This window comes from Staurois parvus, unplaced genomic scaffold, assembly GCF_062004578.1.
Source record: "Staurois parvus isolate SC_StPar_1 unplaced genomic scaffold, SC_StPar_1.0 ptg000299l, whole genome shotgun sequence".
Lineage (NCBI taxonomy): Eukaryota > Metazoa > Chordata > Amphibia > Anura > Ranidae > Staurois > Staurois parvus.
Window position 1 is genome coordinate 18,609,105 of NW_028318095.1, and position 14,036 is coordinate 18,623,140.

General features: G+C 40.5%; 1 protein-coding gene across 1 annotated transcript in view; it reads left to right on the plus strand.

Moving 5' to 3' along the window:
- TRAF4 (TNF receptor associated factor 4) overlaps window positions 1-14,036 on the plus strand; it is a 57,910-nt gene that overhangs the window by 29,835 nt on the left and 14,039 nt on the right. The window lies entirely within an intron of this gene.

Below are 14,036 nucleotides of genomic sequence, written 5' to 3' on the forward strand. Positions count from 1 at the left end.
CCTGACTGGAAAGTTTCACTTGATTGAGTAGCCGGTTACTGCTATTCGGATAGCTCAATCTTTCTCTGCATGGTGGAGAACAAAGGCTTGCTATAGATGGGCCAGATATCACAGTAGGACCTCCACTGTATTGTGTAACTCATCCAAAAGAATGAAATTGCTAGGTCACTCAAAGACTTGTGAAAATAGCATCAGACGTGATCTTATTGTTTCACTAGGCACCCATAAATGGGCCTATTTTAATATTGGGCACTGGATCTGAGACCATTGATGGCCAACCAATTGTGATTAGATTGATTGCTTGGTGCTCTTGGGTGATTGGAGAGGCGTACCCGATACCAAAAAAAGTTTCACTTGATAAATGTTATAGTTGCTGAAGATAAAAGTAAACGAGTAGAGCCAATGTGTTTTTTGAGGGAAGAAGGTGGAGCCAAATACCCTAAAACACATTGGCTCTACTTGTTTACTTTTATCTTCAATGTGCTTCAGGGGATTTGGCTCACCCTTCTTCCCCCAAAACAAGTTGGCTCTACTTGTTTACTTTTATCTTCAATAAACAACTAAAATACATCAAGTGAGACTTTTTTTGGATTTACAGGGCTCCTCTCCAATCCTCCAAGTATTCCCTGTGGTAACGCCTCCATTGTCATTATCAGAAAGGTAGCAACCCTAGACCCCCAACAGAGTGCATCACCCACCAGCTACAATTGGGATATTAACCTTTTGGAAGCAATTTTCTCTATGCCCTCCACACAGTAATTCACTAGGCAGCCTCCAGCAGCACCAGTCCAGCGCTGTTTTCCACTCAAACTTGATTCCTTGGTGCTGAATATGTTTTCCTCACTTTTTTTTTTATCCTGTTATTTAAAATAACGCAGCAAAGAAAGTGTCAAAATCATTATTATAGACTGCAGTGGATCTCTGTGCATTGACCCCCTCCAAATTAACAAGGATAAAAAAAACCATAAGGTTATGTATTACTTTTTAAAAGGTTGAAGGATAAGCCCTCCCAAAACTTTGTATTTAATTTTCAGTATAATCTTGTCGCTAACAAGGTTTCTGGTGGTGAAATGTCATTGCTTAAAGTATATCCCAAAAACGGGCATTTCATATGTGTCTTGTGCTTTAATGTAAATTTAAGTTGTTTTTTTTTTTTTTTTTTGTTTTTTTTTGTTTTTTTCCTTTTTACTATTTCTGCTCTTGCTAAGAGATGCCTGGTGATCCTGTATGTTCCCCTTCTCCTGTTTCAATCTGACCATGCCATGGAAGCAGATCCATGCTGGTGTGGTCAGTTTGCTTATCTGGGCTTCCTGCTTGGAGTTACAAAATGCTGTGCCAATGCACTCCTTGCCTCTATCTCTTGTCAGTTTACCTGACACTTAGAGCCATGGTTGTACAGAAGACGATCTGTCCACTTTCCCAATTGATCAGTGCCACTGGCTATAGCTGTTACACTGATCATTGTATTTTGATGGCAGGGAAGGTGCCCCACTGTCGAATATAATACCACAGTGGGAGGGAATCCCTATCTATGGTAAGTGTGTGGATAGGGGAATCTAGTCATTTTCTTACGTTCAGCTCATGGGCTATCTAAGTTTCCAGAACTGCGCCTACATATGTGACAGTTGTTTCTAGCTGTCCCTTTTTCAAGGAGACACCATAGTAGGTGGTTGACAACAATGCCAGAAACTATTGTGGGGTTTTCCAAGCTATTTGATGGAATTCTCAAGAGGTAGAAACATTTATTAGATGAAGCAGAACACCAGACTTCAACTATAACTGAATTTTTTTTTTCTTTTCCCTAGATTGACCAATGTTTAAAACTTAAGGGGACTGTTCTATTTCAAATGCAAGATGACTTTATTAGTGTGAAGGTCAACATGTGTTCTTGGTATCTACTCATTGTAAATGTATTCATATCACCGCGTTACTTGCTTGAAAATGTAACACATAAGTGTGTGGCTTTATTGTCTGAGGGCTTTATGTTGGTGAGTGGGAGGAAACTGACAATTAAAAAAAAACAAAAAAACTGTTCATTGTCTCGCCCTAAGCAAAACGGTTTAGACTGGGATATTAAGTGTGTGTGCAGGGGGGTTATTTAAAGAGATATTGACATATTTCAAAAAAAGAGAAAGTCAGAGAAATCTTCTGGAAGCAAACCAAAAAAATTCCGCTGTTTCAGTTTTTGGTGTCATATTGCTGTTGATGGTTTTGTATTACTTTTTTACATATTTGGAGAAACCATAAAAATGCTTGTGGGGATTGATACCTTAGAGCAGGGTTCTTTAAAGAGTCAGTTCATTGTCCTTTTAGACTTTGGGGGGGGGGGTTGGGACTATGGCTGGTAGGTGGAATAGTGCCCCATCATTGTTATCAGTGGGAGGAATAGTGCCAAATAATTGGTGTCACTGGGAAAAATGCCCCATTGTTGGCATCATTGGAAGGAATAGTGCCCCACCTTTTGAATAGTGGGAGGAATTATTGCCCACTGCCGGTGTCAGTTGAAGGCATGGTGCCTCATAGTTGGTGTCAGTAGGGAGGGATAGTGTCTCGTATCAGTGGGAGGAATAGTGCCCAAGTGGGCCAGATAAAGGCAAGCAAAGTCCTGCATCCGGGCTGCGGCCACAGTTTGGAGATCAGATCAACAAAGATCTTCCCATAGGAATATATGTGCCTTTAGTGTTTCCTAGGCATGCTGCTTACCTGTAAAAGCCCTGAGAATGCTCATTCATAAGAGAAATGTAAGGATGCAGGCCAACCTGTGGTCTGATATTGTCACAGTGAAACCTGTGGTCTGATATTGTCACAATGAAACCTGTGTATGGTCTGACTTATTAATGTTTGACGTAGTCACATAATGAAGCCGAAACTAGCCTTACATCTGTACTTTATTAGAACTTGTAGGTACATTGAACTTCATCTGACCTCTATACATCCACTTAGAGTGATGTGAATGGAAATACATTTTTATGGCTGACAGCCTGGTCCATTTAATTTTCCAAGAACTGTGCATTGTATATGGCCTTGCAGTAGGACAGGTGTCCGAGCCTTGTACACACTTGATACTGTAATGCTTCCATTGGGGATTCCGATGTCAAATCACACAGCAGGTGATTGGCAGGGAAAAGCTTTGGCCCGTTTCAGCAAAAGTGGAAATTCCAGAGAATTCCCACAGCATTCTTGGGTGTGGAGAGGAGCAGCTGCCTGGCACAGGAGATGAGGTTCTGGGTTTTGTAGGATACACACTATTGTGTGTTACATCAGCTGTTTGTATTGCGGAGCCTCCTGTTGTTAACACTCACTACTCTTGCCATGGATCAGCTCATTCCCCCATCTGACCGTAAAAGGATTCTTGGAAACACTGGTAGTGTGGAGAAGACTAATAAAGATGTATTATAAGCTCCAGATGTGCACATGAATTTAATACTGGCTTGAAAACTTTTCCTATATAGACTTGTCTGTAATTATTACAATAAATGTGCACAGCAGTGAACCTGGCAAGACTAGCTCTGGTCAAATATAGAAAACTGTATTTTTTTTAAACTAGTAATGTCACTTGCAATCTTTAAAAAATGGGGGAAAAAATTTAAATAAAATATACGTACATACATGCCTTGAAAAAGTATTCATACCCCAGTCATGTTACAACAAAAAACGTAAATGTATGTTATTGGGATTTTGTGTGATTGACCAACCCAAAGTGGCACATAATTGTGAAGTGGAAGGAAAATGATAAATGGCTGGCAAGAAAAGAGAGCCATTGTTGAAAGAGAGCCATAAGAAGTCCCGTTTGCAGTTTGCGAAATGCTATGTGTGGCAGAAAACTAACACTGCACATCACCCTGAACACATCATCACCACTGTGAAACATGGTGGTGGCAGCATCATGTTGTGGGGATGCTTTTCTTCAGCAGGGACCGGGAAGCTGATCAGAGTGGATGGGAAGATGGATGGAGCAAAATACAGGGCAATCTTAGAAGAAAACCTGTTCGAGTCTGTAAAAGACTTGAGACTGGGGCAAAAGTTCACCTTCCAGCAGGACAACGACCCTAAACATACAGCCAGAGCTACAATGGAATGGTTTAGATCAAAGCATATGCATGTGTTAGAATGGCCCAGTCAAAGTCCAGACCTAAATCCAATTGAGAATCTGTGGCAAGACTTGAAAATTGTTGTTCACAGACGCTCTCTATCCAATCTGACAGAGCTTGAGCTATTCTGCAAAGAAGAATGGGCAAAGATGTCACTCTCTAGATGTGCAAAGCTGGTAGAGGCATCCCCAAAAAGACTTGCAGCTGTAATTGCAGCGAAAGGTGGTTCTACAAAGTATTGACTTAGGAGGGCTGAATACAAATGCATGACACACTTTTCAGATATTGATTTGTAAATAAATTTTGAAAACAATTTATCATTTTCCTTCCACTTCACAATTATGTGCCACTTTGTGTTGGTCTATCACATGAAATCCCAATAAAATACATTTAGGTTTTTGCTTGTAAGATGACAAAATGTGAAAAATTTCAATAATTATAATCTTCTGAGGGCCTTTGTCAGGTCATATCACCTTCTCACTGCCTGTTTGACCCTGTAAACCTCCCACCAGCATGGCACACGTGTGCATTGCATGCAATTGCAGCTCCCCAATATTGCAGGGGGGCATGGCTAGAATACAGAATGTTTAATTTTTGTATTTGTTTCATTAGAACTATATATGTAGTATTTGTATTATTTTTCCCACAACTATTAGTATGCACATCTAATCAGTCTCTTTATAATCACAGCCTGAAATCAAACAGTTTCTGCTGTCCGGTCTGTTGAAAACCTATCATTTCCTGTCACGCAAGGGTTGTAGGTAAATCAGTGTAAAATATGAGCTGTAGCTATATAATAAATTGAATGTATCCAAAACAATTGTATCTCCTGTTAGCTCCCCTGTGGCTGAATATACTGTGCATCCAGTGTTCTGTGTATATTCAGTTAACACTAAAGAAATCTGGCTTTTACAGAAATATGCTATGCGTGGCACTGCGTGCTCTAGGGAACTTTCTTGGAATCTTCCGAAGTGGAAATAAATTGTATTTACTAACAGGGTTTGTTCTCATCTTGCCCTTTTGGACCCGGTAATATATCAGTGATATGTGTCATAACTTGAAAGTGACAGAATCAGGGAGGGCCCTATTCCCATTGCTGCAAACGAAGGGCTGGATTGTTGTGCTGGTTGCAAAACTCCTTCGTGGGAATTTAGACAGTGCATCCTTCTCGGTATGGTCCTGTCCCATGTTTCTGGTTTTGGTGGTTTTCTGCTGCGGGCTTCTGATCTCCGAGGTGGGTGGATGATGTGAACTCTGTTACATTTCTAGAGAAAACTGAATGTTTGCTTTAAAGTTCCAGTAACCTCTGTGTCCTTGTATTTGACTATTCAAATGGCTGTTTTTTATTTTCTCTGCAAGAGGTGAAGTTAAATATTATCTCGGAGGGGGTATTCTTCTCAGCAGGGTAGAGACACTGAGCCTGGCTCAGATTATGCAAACTTCTCATTTATTTTGTGGGGTTTATTATTACTGATGGTGAAGGTAAGTGGCAAATTGAAGCATTTCTCTTCCTTTCGGGGTAAGGCGTGATATACGAACAGTCAGATTTTGTGTTTTGGAAATTTCTGAAGTGTGGATGCACAGATGGTCTGGAGCTTGTATTTGTGAAGTTCCCTGATTTAGGGTGTCCACCTAAAATGATTTACTCTGGGTACTGTTTGAGCCCCAACATCAGGGCAGTGATCAGAAGCTGTGAAGATCTGAACTGTGTTTTTGGTCATTGTTTCTAAAAAAAAAGTGAGAAACATTGTATATGTTTTTGGTGGCTTTATGCCACCAAACTCCTGCCTTGCAGCACTAAGGTCCTCATTTCTCCCAGCCTAGACACGGTCTGCATGCAGTTTTTGCATTTTCTCCCTGTGCTTAAGTTGGTTTCTTCTAGGTACTCCGGTTTCCTCCCACACTCCAAAGACATGTTGGTAGGTTAATTTGGCTCCTTTCTAAATTGTCCCATGCATGTGATTGTGAGTATTCATGCTTGTGAGATGGGGACCTTAGACTGTTCTTGAGGGCAAGAACCAATGTGAATATACAATATGTAAAGCCTTGTTTACCTGTGTGGTAGTGTTTCCTGAGTAGTTGACAGAAAACTTGGAGGAAATATGCCACCTCCTTTGAAGGCACGATTTAACTAGTTAAAGCCCATAGCCATGTTCGGCAACCACATGCATTACATGCTGTTGCAGAGCAGTTGCAGTGGAATCTCATGCACTTGAATAGGTTGTGTTTGGTGGCAGTTTACCCTGCCAAATGTAATAGGTTATATATCTTTTACAGTGCCACCACTGCAGCGATGTGTACTAACATCGCTAGTCGCAGGCCATGTTAACTTGTGGCCCTGTGGTCAGAGGAGTGGTAAAACTGTGTCTCAACTGCCTCTTTTTGATGCCCATTGGCCACCTATGTAAACAAGACCCAAGGCAGGGTTCACATCTATTTGATGCTTCAGCGTGCATATATTGCCGCACATTTATGTGCGTTGTAGAGCAGCCTATTCATTTGAATGGACTGCCTACCGCACCTGCATTGCACCAAAGAAATGCATGGCCCATTTTTGTAAACCTCATGCTGCACCAAAACACATGGTGTTTTTATTAATATGCATTTTTGTTTTGCTATTCACACACTTTAGCGAGGTGCATCAAAGTACCACTTGGCAATTAATGGCACCACTGCATGCCCGCCAAAAAGTGCACTACGGGAACACACTCGATTTTGAGTTTGTTCTGTATTGCACAAGTGTGAACAGAGCCTAAATACCTGTAATTTAAAATGGTTCTTCACTCTGGGGGGGAAAAAAAAAAATTATGTCAGTAGCTACAAATTCAGTAGCTGTTGACTTTTTGTCTTCAGTTACACCAAATCCGAGTTTGAAATTGTGCGACTTTACTTGAATTTGCACAATTTCAAAAGGCGGATGTCGGTGCAACGTGGAAGACATCTGTCTATGCAAGTCGCACCTGAACTTGCAAAAACTACTGCATGAACTACTTTCAAAATCAGTGCAACTCTGACACTTCCATTGCTGACAATAGGGTGCGACTTGTAATGCAATTTTAAACTATCAAATCGTATGACAATTAGCACCGATGTGACCGGGGACCTAATAAAAGAACATTTACCTGTCCAGGGATCCAGCACCATCATCTGGGCTAGTTTTTCCTCGCTAGCTGTGGGGTTAACAGCGCTGGTATCCTAACTATGGGCAACTGACTTTGCTGCCTGCAGATTCACAGCTGGGTATGCTCGAGCAATGTTGCGCTTTGTGAATGGTCCTGTAGTCTTCTGGAACCTGTGATAGGTCCCAGAAGACTGTAGGTAAGGGAGGCGTGAAGATAACTTCTGCTCAGATTGCCTAGGCCAGTGGTGGTGAACCTGTGGTATGCGTGCCGAAGTGGGCATGCAGAGCCATCTGTCGGCACGTGAGCCAAGTCGCCCCAGCAGCCGAGCATTGATAACCGCGCACATAGGGGCCATGAACATGCTCAGAAAGGAGTAGCAGCACCAGGTGATGATGTCACGAGCCGCGACTCATTAACCGCAACTCGTTCAAGCTTTCGTATGGCTGCTCAGTGCGTTGCCATGGATATATATTGATTGGACTGGCTGTGAGTTTTAATACATTTGTTTTACTTGGAACTTTGCCCCCTTGTGCTGGTGGCCAGCGGAACTTTGCCCCCTTGTGCTGGTGGCCAGCGGAACTTTGCCCCCTTGTGCTGGTGGCCAGCGGAACTTTGCCCCCTTGTGCTGGTGGCCAGCGGAACTTTGCCCCCTTGTGCTGGTGGCCAGCGGAACTTTGCCCCCTTGTGCTGGTGGCCAGCGGAACTTTGCCCCCTTGTGCTGGTGGCCAGCGGAACTTTGCCCCCTTGTGCTGGTGGCCAGCGGAACTTTGCCCCCTTGTGCTGGTGGCCAGCGGAACTTTGCCCCCTTGTGCTGGTGGCCAGCGGAACTTTGCCCCCTTGTGCTGGTGGCCAGCGGAACTTTGCCCCCTTGTGCTGGTGGCCAGCGGAACTCTGTTATTTGTCTTATTTCTTTTAAGACAAAAGATGTTAATGTATGGGTTGTTTTTTTTTTTCTAAACTAAAAGCTGCAGATCACACAGAAATGCACAAAAGTAGTGCATGCACTACTTTTGAAAGACCTATTGCATTGTACTGCAGTACCATGCAATCTGGTGCCCATAAATGCACTGCGTTTGCAATCTGCATTTGGGGTACGATAGCAATGTATTGGCACCCGCAGCAGATTGCAAAGGCAATGCGTTTTTTGCGCACTGTGTGGGAAACGCTCACAGAATGTGCCTTTCCACACTGCATTCTGGTATGAACCAACCCTAATGAAAAATTGTTTAAAAATGCTCGAACATAATCCATACATAACTCACAAACACAGGTTGAATTTGATGGACTTGGGTCTTTCAACCTTTATCTACTATGTATTTGTATAACTATGTAACCTACAGAGAACATTGGATACTTTGGGGGGGATAAAAACAGTTGAGAAGTTTGATTGCCTTAGTTTGGACCAGTAGAACAGACTTAATCATTTTGTTCAGATCTACTGTAGAGCATTTTTGGTGGGTTAATCACACCTCGGAGTTTGTATGAGGACGGAACACGCAGCATGTTGCATGAAACACATGAGCCAGTGTGTCAAGTATTTTCTTATGTAGCAGAGTTGAGGTTATACAGAGGGAGGAAGTTACATGAGGGGGGAGAGGGTTCAGAATGAAAGCCTTCAGCTGCCAGCTGGCAGAGTAGATTGTAGAAGCATCTGCAAGTTAGCCCAGATGTGCTCAGTAATTGGGTTCATATTGAATCATTTGTAGCATAGGAGGAGTGCCAGATATATTGAAACTAGTTTACTAAATCTCTCTCAACAGATCTTCGTACCTCTGGGAGATTGTATGTTGGGTTATGAAGAGTGCGTATTCATGTAATGAGACCTCTAGGCTCCCTCGGGAAAAACTTGACATGAGGTCTGCAGGGCTTCGGCTTACTGTTCTAATACTTATTTTGGTACTCATATGGATGATATCCTAAATAATGCATGGATGATAACTTCAAATTTCATCTTAATTTTACTGCAAGCTTTTTGCCAAAATATATTTTAAAGCCGAAAAACAACCAGACTTGATGTAAGGCCATTTCCAGTACAATAAGGTGTCTTCTTCTAAGGCGTCTTCTTATGTCTGTGTATGTAAACTACAGATATTGTACCCTCTGGAAAACTATTATAAATCTAGTTGTTCATTAAATTTGTCTAAAAAAAAATATAAGATATTTATTAGTGCGCAACATTTGAAGATATGTAATATGCCATTCCTACTGTCTGCCTGTAAAAAAAAAAAACCAAAAAAAAAAACCCAAAAACGTTCACCCAAATGTATGTCATGACAAAACCTCTGCTACAACAGCTTGGAGAAAGAGAAGATCTTGGCAGAACAGGTTGTTTCTTAACACTTTGTCACATCCATGGGCTGATGCTGATGTTTCACATGCTGAGCAGCGCTGCTGCACTATAACATGTAGCTGTGACACAAGCTTGTATGAAGTATTGTATGTAAGCTCCAGAACAGAGCCCTGTGTATTGAAAATTAAAAGAACCGACTTTCGAACATGAAGGCCATTAATTGTTTTCAGAGGCATCTGTTCCCTATGAAGGACCGATGTTAACTCTTGTTATGAATGTGTTTACGTATGTCTTTTACTCATATGCCCCTATGTATGCTTATCTTGGGGAAACAGCCCAACCAACTGATAGACCTCATAATTTCCTCCAAACATCAGTTGGCCAAAGATATGTGATTTGGTTCCTTCAATAAACCCCAACTCTAGGGTGGCTTTACATAGTTTTTATTGCTGGCTAACCACGCCAACTATAGACATCTATTTAAAACTGGCCATAGATGGGTAAAATTTCGAATGAGTATTCTTAGGAAAGGAATGTTCTAAGAAACTTGTTTTTCTAATCATTAGTAGATCAAATCAATGTTCGTTTTCAGCCAAAGTGATGAGAAAACGTGAAGTAGGATGGAACATTTTTTCTTGAACTAATTTTTTTTTTTCTTTTTAAAAATACTTTATTTTTGTTACAACACATGGTAACCGTACAGAGACCAAGAAAGAATATCCACATCTCTACAATTACTGTGTACACTTTTGTTCTTCTATACATGGGTCTGTTTTGTACATTGTCATTCATTACCCACTATCTTGGAGAGAGATCAGAATATCTAGGTCCAATTCTGGAGAGATAGTGGACATTGGCTAGAGTATCTTAAGGGTCCTGATCAGGGGCTGACTGACAACTCATGGGGCCCCCAGGCAATAGGGGATCATGGGGCCCCTGTGTCCTTGCCCAAACTCAAAAAAGGTACCAGGGGCATCTCATGGCGCCCCCTACTGACTCCGGGCCCTCAGGCAATGCCCGAGTTTCCAAATGGTCAGTCCGCCCCTGGTCCTGATAAGAGTCTCTGCACCCCGTGTTGTATTTTACCTTATAAACGTCAGAAGAAAAGGGGGGGGGGAGAGACAAGGGGGAGAAAGAGGGGAGTGAGGAGAAAAGGGAGATCCATTCACTGCCTCCCCCTCTCCAGCTACTTCAAGTCAGCAATGCCAACTCCTGAGTTCAACTATCTCAGCAGAGTAATATCCTCTTCCGAGTAGAGAAAGTCATGCCAATAATACCATTTCTTAAGACATTTTTCATGTAGGCCTCTTTCCGTGGCGATCAGGTCTTCCATCTCATTGATGTCTGTGACTTTGCGCAACCAGACAGATTGCACTAATTTCTAACTGTGTATGTGGTTTTCATTCAATAAGTTCAATTTATTCCAAAATCAAATGTTAAAAGCAAACAAAATCTCTCAAATGACATTCGAGTGGTCTAAGAATTTTTGTATAAATTTTCTTAAGATGTTTCCTAAGAATTTTCTTTCGAAACTCTAGCCATCTTTTGCCAGCCTAAACCTTGTTGCTTTCAGCTAGCTCGGTCAACAATCTTATGTCTGTGAATCCAACAGATGCTACAAGCTTACTGATCTTGGGGAGGAGAAGTCGAGTGGACATATTAAGACTTCTCCAGTAAGTGGTGTTTTGTTTTTTTTTGTTTTGTTTTAGTTGTTTTTCTGAGATGTGCAGTACTTGGTGCATCTGGCTGTTTTCTTCCTTTCTGCTTTATAGGCTAAAACATGGATACCGGGGTGACCCTCCTCTGAATTTTGTGACCGCTTACCGAAAGATGAATTCTGATTGGTTGCTATGGGTTATTGCGTAAGCCTGAAAGTGATGTCAATTTATTTGACATGCATGGGTATATCTGCTCACATGTTCTAAACTAGAGTACACATTATATCGAAAGTGCTTCTTAGTTACAGTCCAGGGTTACTTTGTGTCAAATTGCTTTTCGTGCACTATTTAATTTGCAAACTTGGAATAATATAATTTCCTTCTAATTATCTTGAAGTAAAGACTCTTTTAATACTGTTGTGGTTGATATACATAATTATATTTTTATTACATTATAGAACATGGCCTGGAGCCAGCCATCTCGTGTTCAGTTTGGTTACTACTGTACTTTACGCTCATTAAATATAGCAAATGCTAAACTTAGTGACAAGCTAAAGTCTTTGATATAAAACATGAAAAACGTACCGGCTTGCTGAATTGAGGCAGAATTTACATTTCTCTCATATTATTAAGGTTAGGACTGTGGGCTGTTTTCAAAGTTGTTATTTGGCCGCTAAATATTTTCTGCCCTATAAATAAGTACTGGTCTTTCTCGTTCATTTTTTGGAAGTAGTTGAAAGCAGAAGAGTTAGCCTAGATTCAGATCGGAACATAGAAGGGAAAATTAACCATGTGGCAGCTTTTAACAGATGCATAGCTTTTTGTTTCTTTTTTTTTTTTTCTGTTAAACATATGGAGGAGCAAGAGAACATTTTTTTTTTCCAGAAAAGTTAGATATGTTCATTTTAATTAATCTAAAATATTATCACAAGATCCTCCTGTAGGGTCTAGAAAATAATAGCATATGATACTTGAGATTATTCCCTCTGTATAGATGACTGTTGATAGACACTGTTTCCATACAATAGAAGTTTGGTAACTGAATCTTCTAATTTAAAGGGGATTAAACATGTTTACAGCTGCCCATTCATCCAAAGATCTGGATACTAATTTTGGACTTGATCTTGGTCTGCCCAGTTAAAAAAAAAAAAAGAAAAAAGAAAAAAAAAGTGCCCTAGAATTGTATAGTACTATTTTTTTTATTTTGTCCTTCAATATCATACTGATCTTCAAAATCATGCGCGTGATAATGCAAATGTGTTTTTATAATGACCATATACACAGGTATATGAGGTCATTGTATAACTGATGGTGTATAATTTTTATAGTCAAGTGAAAAATTATGTAAAGACAGTGGAAATGGTTTCTTTGATTTTTCAACATATTGAGCAAGCAAACATTCAATCTTCACTCAAAGTGTCTGCTCATAAAAGAATGAACATAAAGAAAATTTTAACTATTCAACAAAATATCAGGTAACAGATGTAATGATGTTCTGTGGCTAAAGTAAGTACACCCGTGACCTCAGAAGCTGGTATTAAGCCATTTAGCAAAAATGACTTCTTGTAGGTATATTGCCTAATTGCCTACCAGTCTTTCAATATCCAATTTTCGGCCACTTCAAGCTAAAAGTTCCTTCACTTGCAAGATGTTTGTTGGGTTCCTTGCATGAACTGCCATTTTACAGCCAAACTTGTCTATTGTTACTCTGGCCAAACCACTATCTTTGTGGGAGTCTGCAGCACATTGTTCTAGACCTTCTAGTGGGAAATGGTAGTCTGGCTCCATTGTACTTGTGGACAGCAAAGGCTTTTTCCACATTTATGCGTCCTATGTAAGTTTAATTGGTGCAGTCTCCTGATTGTAGAAGCATGTAGATGATTGTAGATGCATACACGTTCACGCTGTTTCAGGAGTTAATGAAATTTTGGGGTTATTGAAGACTTCTTTTAAACATCAAGCAGTCAGCTCTTGGCCTGAATTTCTAAGCTGGCCAGTCCTAGACAACCTAGAAATTGTTTGAAATCTAAGACATTTGTAAATTATTGTCCTTTTATTTTCCTTACAGTAGAATGATTGATATAAAAAATTTTGTCAGTCTATTTAAATCCCTTGCCAGACTCCTAGGTAACCTTCTTTCTGAGGGCCTCAAAGAGTCCATAGATTCGCATGATTACACCACACAAATCCATAGCAATGTGAAGATGAGACACTTGATATCTGAGGTTTAAATAATGTAGGTTCCACCTGTGTAATTTGTTTAAGTATATCACCTTTATCTGTTGGCACTGTTTGGATGGCGACCTAATATGTGCCTGTTCAGATATGTTAGAAATTGTCAATTTCCATGCAGTATATTTATCTTTTAACATGAATGCATGTGTATGGCTTTGCTGTCAGGTAATCGTATGGCATTGGAGTTTCTTAAAGACCTGTAAATATAAAACGCAAATGGTCTTTCAACCACAATGAGTTGCTCTGTGTTGTGAATGATTTTAGACGAAGCAGGTTACTGTTAATAGTGGCTCTGTAATTGTGATAAGAGAGTATGGTTTATTCCCCCCTCCCTGCTTTATCACAGTTATCTTTATTGCTAAAATGTTTATGAATGTTTAACTATAAATGATGTCAATGGTAACATTGGTCTCTTGCATAACCCAGTCTGTGATTTGGTTATGCAGCATTTATCTCATGCATGGCTAGTAAAGCTAGCACAGTTTCTCTTTCCCATGATGATTTGTTTTTCTCAGTGTTTCCTGGAAGTTCCATCGAGTGACGTTTTTCATATTCTTAACGATCTTAATGAAACTGACACACTGCATCACAGGAGGTTTGTGCAAGGCACGGACCTGAATGAATTAAGAGAAGTTTAGAA